Source organism: Monopterus albus, unplaced genomic scaffold, assembly GCF_001952655.1.
Source record: "Monopterus albus unplaced genomic scaffold, M_albus_1.0 scaffold313.1, whole genome shotgun sequence".
In the NCBI taxonomy this organism is placed as follows: domain Eukaryota; kingdom Metazoa; phylum Chordata; class Actinopteri; order Synbranchiformes; family Synbranchidae; genus Monopterus; species Monopterus albus.
The window spans coordinates 58002-73672 of record NW_018128193.1 but is presented as its reverse complement, the minus strand read 5'-3'; the positions used below and the strand labels follow the sequence as shown (position 1 = coordinate 73672).

The following is a 15671-nucleotide window of genomic DNA, read 5'->3' as shown; positions in this document are numbered from 1 at the left end:
CACAAACGGCAGTGAGAGACCTTTCCCTGACCCAAAGGCGCAGGGAAACGACCCTCTCGTTCACCGGGGTAAACTCCAACACATGGCAGCTAAGCTGAGGGGCTATAAGCAAGCCCACAAAAGCCCGGGCGATGTCATGGTCCTTGGTTTAATTCTATTCATAAAGGGCTTTTGAATCGCTCTTAGTCTGAACCGTCACCCAGGACTTGATTGCCTTGGGAGACCCTACCAGGGGTATAGACACCCCCCCGACAACATAGCTCCTCGGATCACTTGGGTACTCAAACCCCTCCACCACAATAAGGTGGCGGTTAAGCATGTCAAAATCATATTTAATCACAGTTTCACATCTTAGGTCTTTTCACACCAGAGGCAAATTTTTCGAGCATTTTTTGCACGTCAGTAATAATTTTTAAACTAATATTCTGTCAATGAACCTCTGCACATCAACGACAGAATATCTTTGAGTGAAAAGCTGCATTTATGTCCTGTTCAGTATATATTTTTCCCTCAGATGTATAGATGTATGGCCAGGTGCTAATCCGGGTTGATCGGGTCACCTACTGCCTTTTCAAGGTGGGATTGATGCACCTTTATTCCATCTTGTTTTCTGCATGTAAAGTGCAAAGATAAACCTTGTTTAGCAGCCTTTAGGTATGAAATATCCACACTTAAAAAATCCCTGGGTTGCGTGAGTGGTAAATGACTTGTAATTGCTCCTCTGCCTCTTCAAGTGCTGTAGCGGCAGCAACAACTCCTCAAATGGCCCCACGGGCATCCTGATGTAGGCCCAAAAATGACCATGGTGTTTCAATCCCTGCACCAAGCAGTGAAACTTTCTTTTGAAAGTTGCTTTCTTTTCTTAATCAGTATAGAATGCACTCCTTGTATTTAGCACAACCAGGTCATTTGGATTTTTATAGCCTAGCTCTTACAACTTCACATTTTATATTTGTGTCCACAACTGAAAAATTTGCTATTTCATATCATTTATTCATGTCGCTTTGTGCGTGAAAAGACACTTAGGCTGCTCATTTCATTTTCGAACTACAGCTACATTTATAACCTCTTCCTAAGAATCACCACAGTATTTCTGTTTTTACTTTCTCAGCTGATGAAACAGAGTTCAACTGAATCTGTGTTACTTCAACTTAAGTTTCATGCAAATTTTGCTTATACTAAATGGATTTAATGGACAAAGGATTTAATGGACTAGGATTTATACTGAATAATTGATTTCAACAATAAATTTCAATTTTTATAAAATGCTACTGAATCCCAACTGTGTTTAGTTTTATCATTAAGTAATGCTATTTTCCACAATGCCTGATTTAAACAAAAACTGAAACATCGAGAATACATTCAGAATTCCTTAATGGAGCTGGTGTAGCACTTTATAGCACTGCTAAGGTCACAACAATTTTGTAAATATGCTACAAACATCTTTGAAATCAGAGATGAAGGGGTTAACTACACATAGAGAACAACAGCAAGGGCTACATAGTGATCTACCAGTGAACCATTTCAACCCATGCGGAATGGATGAATATTTCTGCCTACATTTTTCTCCTTTCACCTACATTTCTTCAGTCCCACAGCTCAGATAGAGTACTTTGTATAAATTTTAAACCAAGAGTCAAATAAATGTATTTCATTCTGCAGCACAAAAAACAGAGCACTCTTTATGGTGGAGCTATGGGACTGGGAGCGGAGGTTACTGGGAACATTTTCACCCATTTAATTTCTCCTGAGCTGTTATATATATATTTTGTAATGTGAGATCAGGACAGGGCTGCCAGCTAGAAGGGCATACAGTACATCTGAATGTTGCATGCGCTGAAGACCAGTCTGCTCATTTTTCTTTTACACATTACTTATTACTTTATCAAAATTATTCAGAACCGGGTTAATAATAACTGTGAGTTGCATTATTAGTACCAATAATGAACTCTCAATAGCCCGATATGCCTGACACTCGGACTGGCTACATGTCAGTCAGAATCCATTAATCCATACCAAATGACATTGGTAAACATGCAGGCAGCCACATTTCAAAACACTGCTCTCCACATATGATAACCAATGTGAAAGCCATAAACAGACAAGAAAATAAATAAATAAATCACCTGTGTCTGACACTGCGTTTCCAACTATGTCCTCGTCTCTCTAATCCCTCTGGATAAACCTTTCTCTCTGTTTTGTACACTAACCTTTGTCATCAACTTATTGAGAGATTCTTAGCCAAAGATTCACGTTTGAATGCATTACCTCCTCATCCTGTCCTCTGGATAAATGTAGAGCACAGAGTGCTTAGATTTCTGCCCGTAGGGGGTGGTATTTTATATAAATATTACATAATCTGCCTTGGAGCTGAAAAAGAAAATTTCCAGGGATTTCTTTCAGCAACAAAATGTCAGCTTAAAGTGCAGGTCGCATCCTTTGGAGAAGACGGTTTTAATATTTGTTTTCCATTTTCCGTCAGTAATCTCTGCTTGGCATTCTGCAAACGTCTCCTTCAGTGTACTCTAAATAAGTGGGGTGCTTTAAGGGTGCTTCAAGGGCTTTTTAGAGCTATGAGGGTTCCGACCCTCTGAGGCTGCTCTCCAGTTGTTTGAAGAATAGTTTGCCTTTCTGCTTACCTTTCTACCTGAATTAACTTTTAATACAGCTCCAAAAGGCATCAAAAGTGCTAGTCTGCTATTTATTTGCCTAGAGCTTTATGGTCATATGGGCTGGTATATGGAAGTTCCACCTAAAATTAGTCCCTCACTTGTGCTTTAGGCCCTTGTCGGAGTTCCTGTCCTCCTAAAATATAGACCACACTGATATATGATGTAAATGAATCAGTCTGGAAAGGTGAAAAACTGGATTCTGCAGATAAAACACTAGGTTATGTTGAGTGTAGAGCACATCCCTGCCACCAGTATATACTTCACTTTATGCATCCACTGGCAAGTCTTCATGTGCAGCCATGCACATCCCATAACACTGATTAATAGTTAGTCATGGAAAGCAAGGAACCTTTGACAGGCTTTGATCAATATTTGTGATCATGTCTAATGTATGAAAATAAAGAATCTAAATAGCAGTGGGTCTCAGTATTGTTGAGATGCACCGTGTGGCCAGGAGCAACAGGAATATGTCAAATATTCGGATGGACAGAAACATTACTTATCGAGTCTGTATAAATTACTTTAGAAGCAGTGTATTTTTTTCATACATGAATCATTTAGTGTTGGTTTTTAGTTTCTCTGTACTGAGCTTTCTCTGAAATCAGAGATGGAGAGGTTGAATCACGACTAACATTTCTTGCTCTTGCATCAACATCTGACCTCTGTGTTGACAAGTCAGATTAGCAGAACTTGATATTCTATGTTTTTAATGCGCTAAATGAACAAGGCAGTCACCATACTCTTTCATAAATGTTGTACTTGGGACAGGTTTTGTGAATATACTATATATTTCTTACTCTGAAGTCCATGAAACATTCCAAAACCAGCGATGTATTTATTCTGCTAACAAGTCTGTGTATCCAAAACCTGATATATCATACTTCCCTGCACAATACAGTTCAGTGAGTCACACCTTTGCACTATGACATGTTTCTTCATAACACAGACAAGCATCAGTATAGCATACTGTATATATCCAGTTATTTTACATATTCTTTTCTTTCTTCTGTTTGAGTCAAAAACATCATGAAAAAGGCCAGAAACTGCATGACAGCTGATCAAAGTTTTTGACTTGCCAGAAACCCATCTGATTGTCCAACAATGGGCCTGCAGATCAGCTTGTTCTTCAGGCAATAAATCAGGTGTGCAGTCTCCTCAAACTGCACAACTGACAACCTGGGGGAAATGTTGCCAGTTTCTTAAATTAGTCAGGGCAACCAATTTAGAGTTAACCTCAAGCTTAATCCATACAGTGCCTGTCCAACTTCATTGCTTTAAAAAACCATCATCATTTGACAGCTCCTTTCTGATCTAGTTAAGGATAAGGAAAAGATTGCGGTCATGGTTCAAATCAAGCTACGCTAACTATAGGGTTAGAAAAGATGGGAAAACTCAAGTGCTTTTGTAACTCATCCATCCCAACCTTTGTATACCTCCATGCTGGTGGTAGCCATAGCTGGAGGCACTATGCTTTTGGGTTGCCCGTTCATCCGTACAGAACATTCTTGTGAACACAATATCTCAAGGTACCTTCAAATTTGGACCCAAAGATTAACCGATTAGACTTTGGTGGTCAAAGGTCAAGGTCGATGACCTCATATCTGTCTCATCATAAATTTGGCTAGTTGGCGGAGACATACTCTAGAACCGTGAGGCGGTAATTCTAGTTAAGATGTTTTTCTGTGCTATGACAGAATTCTTGTCAGGTCCGTGTAAAAATACTGCAGATAATTTGAAGAATTTCAACTCAAGGTCCACTTACTACCTTTGTTGGAGCCTTCAGTCATATGACATGGTATTTATATGCAACAGGCTTTATGTCAGTTTAAAAAAGTGTCAAGAAAATAAACTTTCATGCTTATACTGCAGATTGCTTATAAATCTGAACCAATGACCAAGGCTGTTTTTTTTTTTCCTGGTGAGGACGGCTTCGTTTTGCATTTACCTTTGGTGTGGTAAATATAACATTACCTGAATTTTGATTGCATAGATTGTTATCAGCTACTCACAGTAAGCGTCAATACATAGAAGGAATTAATCAAATGTGGGGATTTCAAGTTTGAAAGGGGGAAACGGCCTGATAAGAAAAAAGGTTCTGTCAAATAACTACATGTGCCTTACTGGTTTTTATTTATCCCCAATCAATATATACAAGTGAAATGTGTAGCACTTTAAAGCAACGTACTGTAATAAAATACACAAATGACAGTAGTTGCATTCATTCAGCTCCATCCATCCTCTGAGCATCAGTGCAGGCCTGATTCCAACAATGTAAGCATATTAATAGTCCCAGTTATCATATATATATAGCTTTAAGAAGAAGCAGCTTTATTTTTCCTTCTATTGTCATTGTATCATGTACAATGAAATTTTGTTTGGAGCTGAGGGCCTCTGGCCGCTGTGTGCATACACGTCGCCATCAAGGGCAACTTGGGAGGTTCAGTGTTAACAGAAAGCTACACAAGGACACTTCGACACGTAGACTGCAAGCACTGAGATTTGAACCGTCTTTCTTCCGGTTGTGAGACAACTGCTCTACCCACCGCACCACTGTCACCCCCCTATACTATGTATAGCATATCATGAAATAGCAACTCACTCTCAGGTCAGGTGTAAATAAAAAAACATCTTTCATGAGGAGGAAGTGAAAATATCTGAGCTGCACAGTCATGAAAATCCATGACTGACTGGTGATTTTCATTTTGCTTAATTTCATCACATTTGCTCTGGTGAATAACTACAAAATAATAAGCATCCACATTATTTTGATGCACTCAGAAGGCAAAGGAATAAATAAGTTAATTTAATTAGGTTAACTTCAGTCTTACTGTACAGACTATAGACTTCCCCATGTTATAAAATGTAATAGAAACATCCAGTGATGGAGTGGGTGAATTTCCAGCTTGTGGTGTTTCTGCACCTTTGATTCCCTGTTGTGTTGGATTCACCCTCTAAGCTTCACAGTGTGACAGACTTCATCTCATTTCTTACAAATGGAAGCACAAACGAGTGAATGTTTGGCTTTCAAACTGTGTAGTTTTTCATTTTTATTGATCAAAAGCTAACTTTGTCTGTGAAGCTTATGTCACAGGTGTTGCTATCAAAGCTGAGGTGCAGAAAAGAACAGAGTGAAGGAAATGGAACAGACAGATCCTCACCTCCAGTTAATGAAATGACCTGAAAACTTAGAATAGAAAAATAACTCTTTACTGCTGGATCCAATAAAGCTGTGAATCATACCTACAGCTTTCTTGTCATCCAAGTAAACACACCCAATCTCTTTGTCAGATTGGGCCAAGCCATCTCATAGGGACCAATAATCAGCTCAAAGGATGATGCTACCATTATTGTGTGTTTCCTTATCTCCAGTGGCTGGTGATTGCCGACTTCCACCTATGATGATTTCACATTGCTATCTGCAAATTCAAAACTGTATACAGTATATATTAGCTCTTGAAAATATGAGATGTTAAAGTGGGAATTTTTGAATCATTTCCCAAATAAATTTGCATAAAATTATCTATAAACACCATCCAGCAATGCTTTTTACTACAGACTGCAAATTAGAGTGCCGTTTCATTATCACTACTATATAGAGCACCTGGTAAATACTCAGTAAAATTATAAATATGCAAATACAAGGAAGAAAAGTAAGAGGTTAGAAAATAAAAGTGGGAATATTTAAACAAGGTACATAAATATATTATGCCAAGGATATGATCAATAACAATCACAGATGTGTAGAAACGACATATTACTGTACAAACATACAGTAACATTGTTTCCTAACTAGTTTACTGTGGGCAATCTAAATTCTCAGCAGAGTCTCACATTGGCCAGAACAAACAAATCCAGGAAGGAAGCTAATGAAGAGCAGTTAATAAAACATTAAATTCCATCAGTACAACTGAGACATGTTGTATTCTCCCAAGGTTGGATAACCAACTGAGCAGTTGTTCCAGGGCTCCAGACAGACCCACAGGCCCTCATGGACCTAAAGGTTCCCAAATCACAGCATGTCACTTAGTTTAGGTGATTTAAGTACTTGCAAATTTATTAGCGACTTTATTTATGACTCTAAAGTACAAAATCAATTAAAGGCAGGTTCTGCATCGTTAATTTTGTGGTCACATATAAAGCTGTGATAAAAGCCCCTGGGTGCAGTAAAAAATTACATGAGGAGTAGACAAGGATTAGAAAAATGATCAAACTCAAATTGCAAAAAATACAAAAAAAAAATTAAATAAGTCAAAATAAGGAGCTATGTTGCATGGTGTGTATACAATTTGCAATGATGTACAGGTTGTACTGGACAGCAGGAAACATGCACACTATGCACAGGGGTTCATGGGGTAGGGGGAACAATGAACATCACATTTTTCTGCCCAAATAACTCATTAACTAATTAATCCAGTTATGCACTATGTTCAACCTTCTGCTGCTATGAGGTTCCACTCAGCTTCTCCTACAGTACTACCATTTACCAGTGTTGTAATACTTGAGTTCAGGACTCATTCCAGGTTTCAGGACACATGGCTCGACTCGGAATTGAACACTGACTGCATTCGGACTCAGAAGTTGGACAGGAGGACTCAGGAGGGGGGGGGCTGGAGCCAATGCCAGTGGGCATCGGGTGAAAGGCGGGGTACACCCTGGACAGGTAGCTGGTCCATTGCAGGGCCATGTGGCAAAAGATATTAATATTAAAACCTGTTTATCTGCACCATGCTATATCTGTGGTATCCACTTCCACCAAGCATCTCTTTCTGTAAATGATTTTTATGTATCAAATTGCTGAGTGAATAGGTGATGCAGTACACAAGAGGTTTGATTAACCGAATATTTTGCATATTTGGTGGATTTTCCTTTTTATTAATGATGGAAAAATATTAAGGCTGTCCATCATTTTGGTAGATCAGAACACAGGGCGATTTACACCAACTTAAAGTTAGGTTATAGGATACTAAGAAGCCCAAATTGTTGCTATGGCATTGATAAATTAGGTGAAAAAAAGTGGAACTGATGCAATATACTTCTATGAAACTACAGTAGGCTGAACAATGTATTTAAACACAGTGAGGACCCACAATGCCTCAGATGCCAATCATCCTACACATTTCAGCAAGGTTGTAAAGAGAAGTTGAGTGAATGACCTTGGTTCAGTGCATCATCAGTATACATTTCATTGCCTCCTATTATAGCACATAATCATGAAAAAGTGACTGAATAAATGGCAAGTAAACAAATGAATGATTACATGCAGAGCTACTCAAGAGATATTCTGACAAACAAGCTTTTACAGGGGTGTGGGGGGGGGGGGGGGGGGGAGTAAACTGCAGTCACTAATAATCAGTCTAATGAAAATTACACCTTATTCTTTGTGTGCTGGTGCTACATCAGGCTACAAGGCTGGACAGGGGCTCTGGTCAGAAGAGAAGAGAAGATAAATGACTCCAAATACAAAGATATATTTTGTGGGAAAAAACTCAGCTGCCCTCTGAAACAAAAACAGTGTTCAAGTCAAAGAAGAATTCTATTTTTCAGCTTGACAGCAAAACATAGCACACAGCCCTACTGACCACCAAGCACCAGAGTCTAACATGGACTTTTACATTTGGACAAATTGATCTAAAGATGAGTGTGCACAATGAAATCGTTATATGTCTGAAGAGTGGGATGACAAGTAGCACAAGTCCTAGATTGATATTTACTCGGACTGCAGAAGCAACCAAAAGGTCGAAGGTGTAATCCAAGTAAAAAGTGCAGGCTGTTCATCGTTACATAACCAAAGAGTTTTCTTTTTCCCTTTTTAATACTGTTGGAAATTAGCTTCAATTAATTTTTACCCTTTGCTCATTACTTCAACATATCTAAATGAAAATGGAGAAAAAAAAAAATCTAATTTCTAATAGGTTTTCATTTCAGCCATCAGGCAATAAAAACTAGAAAATTGGACAGAGCCTGTAGACCTCCGATATCCATGGTATATCAATACAGAAGCCAACCAGATGGACTTCAAAAACCGATTATAGAATGACTGAAGATAGTAATTATTCATAACCATTACAGAAGGAAACTAGCATCTACGTGATGCTCTGATCAAGACCAACGTCCATTCCGATGTGTTTTAAGAAGTCTCTAGAGAAGCTTTTGGCAGAATACCCAACTAGACTGTGCACAGAATCACAGTCCAGCCAGTTCAAATGTATTCAGTCACAAGATGGTTCTGAGTAGTTTAGAGCAATGATTTATTCTCAGTATTATTAGAAAACATCTGACAACTGTTTCATTGTATATGGGTTGTACTGTATGTAGAGGTATAGCTTTTGGGAACAGTTCAACATTTTGGGAAATGTGCCCATTTCTTTTCTCTCCAAGAGTAAGAAAGAAAGTCACTTTGGGCTTTTCCCGTTTAGGGGTCGCCACAGCGAATCGTCACACTGACGACTCGCATGTAGACATTTGGCATGTGTTTTACGCCGGATGCCCTTCCTGACGCAACCCTGATTCGAACCTAGGCTGCAGTGGTGAGAGCGCTGTGCCTTAACCACTAGCCTATCGGGGACCTTTCTCTCCAAGAGTGAAATGAGAAAAATCAATATTATTCCAACGTCTGTGCACTAAAGTGGCTATAATCAATATTTCCATATTAACAGTGCATCACATGCCTACATGTGTATGAAAGGGGTCACAGGTCATGAAGATCCACAGAGAATCATCATACAAATCCACGGTTACCTTTAGTGCTACAGAGCATTTTAGCATTTGTCAACTTTTGGTTTTATGGCTAGCAACTTTATCATTTTGGTTCGGCCCCCTTGAACTTTGCGACCTTTTGCCACATTTCAGGCTTCAAACATAAAGATATAAAACTGTAATTTTTTGTGAAGAATCAACAACAAGTGGGACACAATCATGAAGTGGAACGAAATTTATTGGATATTTCAAACGTTTTTAACAAATAAAAAACTGAAAAATTGGCCGTGCAAAATTATTCAGCCCCCTTAAGTTAATACTTTGTAGCGCCACCTTTTGCTGCGATTACAGCTGTAAGTCACTTGGGGTATGTCTCTATCAGTTTTGCACATCGAGAGACTGAAATTTTTGCCCATGCCTCCTTGCAAAACAGCTCGAGCTCAGTGAGGTTGGATGGAGAGCGTTTGTGAACAGCAGCTTTCAGTTCTTTCCACAGATTCTCGAATGGATTCAGGTCTGGACTTTGACTTGGCCATTCTAACACCTGGATATGTTTAGTTGTGAACCATTCCATTGTAGATTTTGCCTTATGTTTTGGATCATTGTCTTGTTGGAAGACAAAGCTCCGTCCCAGTCTCAGGTCTTTTGCAGACTCCATCAGGTTTCCTTCCAGAATGGTCCTGTATGTGGCTCCATCCATCTTCCCATCAATTTTAACCATCTTCCCGGTCCCTGCTGAAGAAAAGCAGGCCCAAACCACGATGCTGCCACCACCATGTTTGACAGTGGGGATGGTGTGTTCAGGGCGATGAGCTGTGTTGCTTTTACGCCAAACATAACATTTTGCATTGTTGCCAAAAAGTTCGATTTTGGTTTCATCTGGGACAGGGAAGATGGTTCAAATTGATGGGAAGATGGATGGAGCCAAATACAGGACCATTTTGGAAGGAAACCTGATGGAGTCTGCAAAAGACCTGAGACTGGGACGGAGATTTGTCTTCCAACAAGACAATGATCCAAAACATAAAGCAAAATCTACAATGGAATGGTTCACAAATAAACATATCCAGGTGTTAGAATGGCCAAGTCAAAGTCCAGACCTGAATCTAATCGAGAATCTGTGGAAAGAACTGAAAACTGCTGTTCACAAACGCTCTCTATCCAACCTCACTGAGCTCGAGCTGTTTTGCAAGGAGGAATGGGCAAAAATTTCCGTCTCTCGATGTGCAAAACTGATAGAGACATACCCCAAGCGATTTACAGCTGTAATCGCAGCAAAAGGTGGCGCTACAAAGTATTAACTTAAGGGGGCTGAATAATTTTGCACGCCCAATTTTTCAGTTTTTTATTTGTTAAAAAAGTTTGACATATCCAATAAATTTCGTTCCACTTCATGATTGTGTCCCACTTGTTGTTGATTCTTCACAAAAAATTACAGTTTTATATCTTTATGTTTGAAGCCTGAAATGTGGCAAAAGGTCGCAAAGTTCAAGGGGGCCGAATACTTTCGCAAGGCACTGTATAATATATTATCCATTTGCCCTGCCCTGCAACATCTCCAGCTATAGCATGTTTTGCTACAGAAGGTGCGTTCGGTAAGCACTGGATTTGTACAGGCCTGATGCTACTGAACTTGGCAAGAGAAGTAGCAGTGCACAGGCACTGCACCCTGCTGTTGTTTACAAAAACAGTTTAAGCATGTAATTCAGTTTAAAACCAAAAACTGCTGCTTTTTAGACTTTTGTTAAACAAACTCTATAGAATATGTTTGTGTATTAGCTTTTGAGGTGCCGGTATACACCCCCCCTTGCAGTTGCTATGCTAAGATAGGCGTCCTGACTCCAGCTCTGCACTGAAGGCACAGACATGACTACTATTGTTCTTCTCATCTCATTTAAAACAAATAAGTATTTCAAAAAATGTCACATTCATCTGCAACTTTTTCCAGCATTTTCCCCTGAAACTTGTGCAGTTGAATCTTACAGATATTGATGCATCACTCATAAAAAAGTGATTTTTTGGGGGGCACACAGTAGCATGAAAGTCTCATTTTCACTCCACCAGTCCTGCATACATTAAAATAACCAGCTCATGGGGCAAAATCTCAAATTTGGCTTTTCTCACACATTAAGTGCTTCAAAAGTTAAGAACAGAGTATTAGCATTTTTCTTGCTCATTATTCCTGAAATGACCTCAAGAGCAAAATTAAGCTACACCCTATAACTGTACGAGTCCAGTCAAGGAGAAGTCCTTTTCATAGAACCAAGCTGCTGTTTTCCACAGTATGTTTAATTAATGAACTATCATTAACGATGGTAGCAGTGGAGCATTAGGGGAAGTAATGATCATACAGTCAGTAATTATATCAGTGATAGGTCTGTTTATTATGATTAGTCTGTACAAACCAGTAATCTATTTTTATCTGTTTATTATTCTGTGCATTTTTAATCAGTTATTACTTATTGCAGCAGAAGTGCTCCTATAACACACAATGAAAAATTACTAATGACTAATTTTCTTTTGAGTGATATATTTTATATACTGTGTATGTAGCTTGAAGTCAGAAAGCAAGATATGCTGTCAAGAATGAGCCTAAACATGACATTTTCTGGAAAAACAAATGGCAATAACAACAAAACAGACAAACCCAGATCCTCCTCTGCTTTGTTCTACAATGTTAACACTATGCCTAAAGGTTACCGACACAACACAGTTACTACTGTAAGCATGTTTAAAGAACTATTCTCCTCTCTGCCCATCAAGACATTTCACATTGTCTAAATCCTCTTTACATTTTAGACAAAACAAGCCCATTTGTGATGTGAAAAGACAAAGGTCTTTTGTTTTGAGCACAGGGAAGCACGGCATATTTGATCTGAGCTTTGATTGTGTCAGGCACATGACAAACGTCTCTGGCCTTTTAAAAAGGACAAATGTGGATCATGGATGAATTTTCTTCCACAGCTGAGACATGACATGGCTCTAAATCATGTACAGTACATGTGGGAGAGTTTCACACTTATTTTGAGTTCCTGGTGCTGGTTTTAAACTCACTGTGAAAAGCAGCTGCACTATCTCCTGATTGAATCACTGCCTTTTCTCTACAATTTTCAGCTCACCATTACAACAGCATTGAATAAAAGACTACGTGGATTCTGTTTTAGGGTGAAAACGTTTTGCTTGAACCAATTTTAACACTCCTCATTGCTGTGAATGGCAAAAACAGACAAACACATGATTGTCACATCATCCTTAAGTCTTAAAACCTCTCCAATAGGCAGCAGTCCTTCATATTCACAGTCTAGGCTTAGTTTTCCCACCAAAATGCAAGTAAACAAACTTGTACATGCTGTGTGGAGTGTTGATGTGTTGCCACCTCACATTCCCTGCCATATTAGAAATCTGAAACAAAGAGGTATGATGCTATGTCTATCAAAGAATTATACTAATTTCTGAGCCTTTTTCTTTTTCATGCTGGCATCAAAAGGCTTGTTTGGCTAACCTTCACTCCTTTCACTGTTCTGCAGTTCCATTTTAACAAACTTGGCCAGCATGTCACACATACATCAGTGACTTTTCTTCTCTTTTACTTCCTCTTCCCCCTTTGCCTTCCTCTCCCTCTTGTTTTAAGTCCATACCAACCTAATGCAAGGCCCACGGTGTCGTGGTTAGTGCCCACTTCCTACCATCATGCTTATGTTTTGTTATATGTCACCTGCCCCAGCTTTATCACCGGTCTAAACATCCGTAATTGCATTCACCTGCCGCTTATTATCTCATGTATGTCAATGGGCAGGACAAAAATATACAGACACCTCTGAATATAACGTAGTCCAGTGCAACACCACCTTTAACTATGACCTCAATAATGAACATGTAATTGAATTTATACATTTATGACAATCTCACCAAAAACTGAAACATTTTGAGTTTCATAAACCCACATGTTAAGGCAGAAGTGTTAAATTGAGGTGTATACAGATGTACAGGTGGTCATAATGGTACGCCTGATCGGTGTATGTATGTTCAATTTAAATTAATGTAACATTTTTATTTCGATTCCAATTTTAGTTTTTTCAGCCTTTTCATCAACATCTGCTTAATATCTTGAGTCTTGAAGCAATATATGATTGGATTAACAGCAGCAGGAAAAACACTGTACAAGAGCATCAGTAAAATGCGAACATCTATACTGAAAGAAAATCCAGCAACAGCAGACACATAAACAAAACACCTAGGAATGTAAAAAAGACATGTGATGAACATACAGATGTACAGGTGGTCATAATGTTATGCCTGATCGATATACGCCCTGGTTCCGTGTGCTCGCCGCTGGTTCATTGATGACGGTCACTTACCCCTGTTCCTGGCTCGACGGCGTCCCGGTCGCCCCTTCTCCTGTGCCGATACTATGATCTCCGGGCTGGTGAAACTCCTCTACTTGCTCTCCAGCGGAATGACGAATTACCTTCCCGGCAACCTGCCCTCCGTCTGAATAAATGCCTTATGTGCACGCTACCTGTTTATCCTGATCTCCGGAGTGGGTGGGACATCTTCTACCTGGTCCCCGGCTGAGCGACCTACCTGTACATTTACCTGCTTACCCTGGTCTCTGGTGTGGCTCCACGCTGCGTGCCAGCCTTCGTCCTCCGCCTCATGCTGCCTGCCTTCTTGTTCCCAGTCCAATCTACCCGTCTCCTCACCTCTGTTCGGCCCAACAAAGCCTGCCTGTCCCGTTCCATTCAGAACCTGCTCTGCCTCTGTTCTCCTTTCGCCTTCACTCTGTAACCTGTTCCTTATTTAATTAATAAACTTTTGTTCCACTAGTGTCTAGTCTGTCTGCGTATTGGATCCACCTGTACCTGCCAGCCCTAACAGGCGGTTTTGCTGAGAGCACCTGGTGAGTTAGAGGTTAGGCCAGGTGGCACACAGCTTCGACTGTCAATTAGAGCGGTGCCCATGTGAGAGCTGACCGAGATAACCTCTAATTAAAAATGGACCTCCCAGGCATAACAATTAGCCTTCCTTTCAAAGAAACCCACAGAAAGGATGCATGTCAAGTCCACTGACACAATGATTTTTCCGTTTTGGCTGCCAAATAAAACTCTGCTGAAGACAAAGCAACTAAAAACATGCAAGTAGAAACAGTAATCCTGAGCAAAGCCTGGTAGAGTGAGAGCGTATGAATAACATACATATTGTACAGGTGACTCTATTTAAGCAAAGAATTAAGGCTTTTATCCCCTGCACCAAGACTATAAGGAGAGTAAAAGGTTGAAAAAGGTTTTACAGTGATGATCTCAGCCTAACTGTACCAGAGATGTTTAGGATCATTTGCAATGAACAGTTCAGGTACAACAAAATGATGAAACTCAAGGATGGTGCATGTGTCCATCAAAATAGACAAGAAAAAAGGGAATCTTCTCAGGAAGCTGTGATATGGAAATGTATGGTCATGTACTGTAGCTCAGAAGAAACATCCGCTGCACAGTACAGTGTGGTTTTACATAATGCATCCATCCCCCTTGAAATGCACCAGCTGTGGATTCCCTTCCTCGTCTCTTCTTAAGGCACCTGCCAATAAGCACCATCAAACAAGCAGCTGCAGATAAGAGCCATGCAGTGATTTGACATGCCTAATTGCAAGAGTGATGTGTAGTCTGGATGTCGCTGATTGCGCTGGGGAAAGATTACGACAGCAATCACAAGACGATGTTGTTTGCTATAGTGGCAGTTGTGTTTTTATAACCATGTGCAAAAAATCTCCCAAGTGAGAAAAATGTAGCAAAGACACAGTAACATATTTTGTAAATGCTCACATGTAGCAAATGCCAATAGTATTGGCCATGTGGGTCCAGAATATAAAAAGTCTGCTCATGCTTGACTTAAAAACAAGAATGGTGCTGAGGTGTTTCTTGGAAAATGGCCAGGACTGTTAAGTGGAAAGAGAGGGCAAATCAAAAAGCCAGGGAAGTCCAAGGGGAATACTGTGAAGGAAAAAAGGCAGCGTGTGATCGAGCCAAGAGGCCCAAACAAAAGACACCAACTATTAGTGAAATATACAGGCAGCAACACCACCAGGGAGTGGAAACATTTTTGCTATAGGTGGATCAGGCCTGGTCTCAGATCTTGCTGGAAATCTGTGTACTTAAATGGTCGGATTGGGTCTGAGGTGAGCCACAGGGATTCCTCTGTCTGGAGTCTGAATGTCAGAGCTGAATAACTGATTACAGTAAAGCCTGCGCTGACTTAAACTCAGCCCTCACACCGCTGCAGCTAAAGACTAGAGGAAATACCTTGCTG

General features: G+C 39.9%; 1 protein-coding gene across 1 annotated transcript in view; it reads right to left on the bottom strand.

The window, feature by feature from the left end:
- The window catches only part of LOC109973951 (CMP-N-acetylneuraminate-beta-galactosamide-alpha-2,3-sialyltransferase 1-like), a 52247-nt gene extending 38133 nt beyond the window's left edge, over positions 1-14114 (bottom strand). Inside the window, exon 1 of the mRNA XM_020623859.1 lies at positions 13727-14114. The gene's annotated coding sequence lies outside the window, so the exon portion shown is untranslated. The remainder of the gene's footprint in view (positions 1-13726) is intronic.
- Positions 14115-15671: the final 1557 nt, after the last annotated feature.